Source organism: Myxocyprinus asiaticus, chromosome 13 (assembly GCF_019703515.2).
Source record: "Myxocyprinus asiaticus isolate MX2 ecotype Aquarium Trade chromosome 13, UBuf_Myxa_2, whole genome shotgun sequence".
Lineage (NCBI taxonomy): Eukaryota > Metazoa > Chordata > Actinopteri > Cypriniformes > Catostomidae > Myxocyprinus > Myxocyprinus asiaticus.
The window spans coordinates 46,396,526-46,400,059 of NC_059356.1; positions in this window are offsets into that span (position 1 = coordinate 46,396,526).

Below are 3,534 nucleotides of genomic sequence, written 5' to 3' on the forward strand. Positions count from 1 at the left end.
TGAAGCGCTGAATGCAAACTAGATTTTAAATTTAAACTTAGCCTTTTAAGGTTTAGCAATCATGCGAGGCAACATTGTGATTTCAATCTTAATTCAATCGATCATGCAGCATGGATGGATATTATACCGATGTCTCTGAAGTCAAAGTCTGCTGTGCTGGATTCAAAGGGTTTTGGATGGTTTCCCTTATCATGTAGCCTATAGCAAAGTTGTGAAAGTGCCTTTCACAACTGTCATGTAACTTTTTGGTGCTTTTTCTATATTAACGTGAGAACGGGAAACATTACAAATTAAATATTACATGTTCTTTAGAGTGCCAACCCTTCTATGTCTTGTGGCTATTATTATTTTGTGACTCTTGAGTTTTTACAAAGTGTGTTACTACTTAATTATAAATAAAAAAAATTTTTTTCATGCTTATAACAAATAACCAATTGGTTGGTTTTAATTTGGTCAATAATTGGGCGATTAATATCGGCAGCCGATACATCGATGCATCCCTAATTAAAACAATTAAAATGTACATACTGTATATGCATTCGCCTGTCCTCTTTTACACTAGGCTATTGATGAATAGTTCAAATTAAGGAACTTATCATATAACCAAACAAAACTGGCATGAATTATGACTCATTATGAATAATCATTCCATTATGTGTGACCTCTTTTCCTTCTCTTTGTCTTCAGTGAAAGCCATTAACAATCACCCTGTCACTTGTGACAGGCTTGATGAAAGCAAACCTTCAGCACTTTTTATGTGAAGCTTAGACTGAATAGATTATTTATGACAAAGTCTCACTTATGACCTGGCAAATGGTTAAATTCTGCATTCACAGCAGATAATGGCTTTTTAAAGAGGGCTGACTGGAGGTGTGACATTAAAGGGATAGTTCACCCCAAAATGAAAATTCTCTCATCATTTACTCACCCTCATGCCATACCTGATGTGTGTGACTTACTTTCCTCTACAGAACACAAATGAAGATTTTTAAAAGAATATCTCAGCTCTGTAGGTTTTTACAATGCAAGTGAATGGTGACCAGAACTTTAAAGCTCCAATAAGGACATAAAGGCAGCATAAAAGTCATCCATAATACTCCAGTGGTTTAATCCATGTCTTATGATGTGATATGATAGGTGTTTATAAATATTTATAAAATATTATAAAATATAATTGAAACTTATTTACTTAAACGGATTGTCTGTTTACAGCCCAATAGTCTGATGAAACCACAAGAATATACGACAAACTAGGCATCGCTGCAGTGGTGTGGGGTGTAAAGATGATGTGAATGTGTAGAGTTGTCCTAGTGACCCCGGTCCGATTCTACCTTTTGTCCCACTCTTTTTCCCACCCTGTTTCGACTCTTAATATTTCCTTTAATACTACTTAAAATAATAGATGAAAATGAATATAATTCTTGATTTCATCGCAATGATTTGGTCACGGTGAATGTCGAGGAGTGCAGAGAAGGGTCTGATGCGGAGGCGGGGTCTGTCGATTGCACTCGTTCCCACGGCTTGGCATCGCTTGTGTGATTGCAACAATGTGTTAATTAATATTGTAGTAACCATATATTTTTTGTTGGCAGAAACCATAGTTTTAATGCAATTAACCACGGTGTTACAGTACACAGTAATGTGTTGTTAATATAGTAACTATGGTTAATTTTAAGGTTACTGTAAATTTACAACAAAATACCATGGTGAAACTGGTTACTGTAGTGAAGCAAAGGTAATATATTTCTAAGGTAAGGTTAGGGTTAGGTTTAGGGGTAGGGGTTAATGTAGTGTTTCTGTGGGACTCACACTGCAGTGATGCCTTATACTGTATGTTAGTATTTCAAATCAAATCACTTTATTGTCACACAGCCATATACACAAGTGCAATGGTGTGTGAAATTCTTGAAAATATTTCTGACTGGGGGGGCAACTGTAAGGAGGATAAGAATTGTGAACAAAACAAACAAAACACTACTATGTTGTGTCGGAGCTCGCAACGCAGCAGCCATACTCGCCGCCATCTTGAAACACTATTTAAATAGTGGTGCAAATAATATCTACCACTATTTGCACTGGAGTGTAAATAGCATATACCATTATTTGTATCAGGGTGCAATTATCATCTGCCTCGTTTAAGTCCTTTTTTTACTAAAATCTCCTTCCTGCCCAGTAGGTGGCGATATGCATGAAGAATGTGAAAGTGAAGGTGGAGAATGATAGTAAAAAAATGACTTATAGATTGATCTGTTTCTCACCCACACCTATTATATTGCTTCTGAAGATATGGATTAAACCACTGGAGTCTTATGGATTACTTTTATAATGCATTTATGTGCTTTCGGAGCTTCAAAGTTTTGGCACCCATTTACTTGCATTGTTTGGACCTACAGAGCTGAGATATTCTTTAAAAATCTTCATTTGTGTTCAGCAGAAGGAAAAAAGTAATATGCATCTGGGATGGCATGAGGGAGAGTAAATGATGAGAGAACTTTCATTTTTGGGCGAACTATCCTTTTAAGAAACACTGCACAGATATCAAGCTAATAAAGACATTACTTTTATTAAATTAAAGAATATATGTCCAGGTTCTCATTTGATAGCTTCAACCTTTATATATGTTGAGAAAAAAAAATATTATGGTAATGTTGTTTATGGATGAAGCAAAGGTGTAGTACTAACTGAGTACTAATTTGTCAAATAGTTTAGGATTGAGAATTGTTAAGACAATACACATATTATTAGACTGCATGAGTATATCATTAACTATTTATTTAGCAAAGTTTTTTAAATAGGATAGCAACAAATGTATTACATTTTAATGATTTAGCATTTTTATTATAATCTTTATCATCAATGAATGTAGTTTTTGTTGATTGTTTTTTTTAAATGATAGTTTAAATTGAATAACTCAAAATAGTAATAATTACTTATCTTCTAGAGCAATAGATAAATTACTTTCCTTTATTTATTTTATTTATTTTTTTACTCTAACATACTTCGAAATATTTTCAGTTTAGTTGAGATAAGTTCAGCTTTAATAGAATCTAGTATGCTTTAGTAAAAATCTAAAATACTTAAAGCATTTAGCATGCGTATTTAGAGCTGCATACAGGCTACTTCTTTGTGCGTAAGTCTTGATTAAATTATTACATAAAAAAAAAAAAAAAGTTTTAAATATCTCGTGCTAGTATCTGTTAAACAGCATATTTAATGAGATACTACATCTCCCAGAGTTCACCGTGCGAAAGTTCTCAACCAATCGTCTCGTACAGCAATGTAAGCGCGTAATTCGAAATTGCATCATTCCAGCCAATGAATCGACGCCTTTGGTCTGTTTTGGATAACGGACCAATTGCGTTTCGAGCTTTTAGTTCCGGCCAATCAGAGTGCCGCATTGACCGCGATGGGCGTATCCATTTTTGGGCCAATGAGCTGCCCGAGTTGATGTTTAAACTGTCCGCGCAGGCGGGGCTAAGCGCATGTGGGAGGGGCTTAAGGGAAGTTTCATGGTTGAATGTGAGAGTTGTGTTT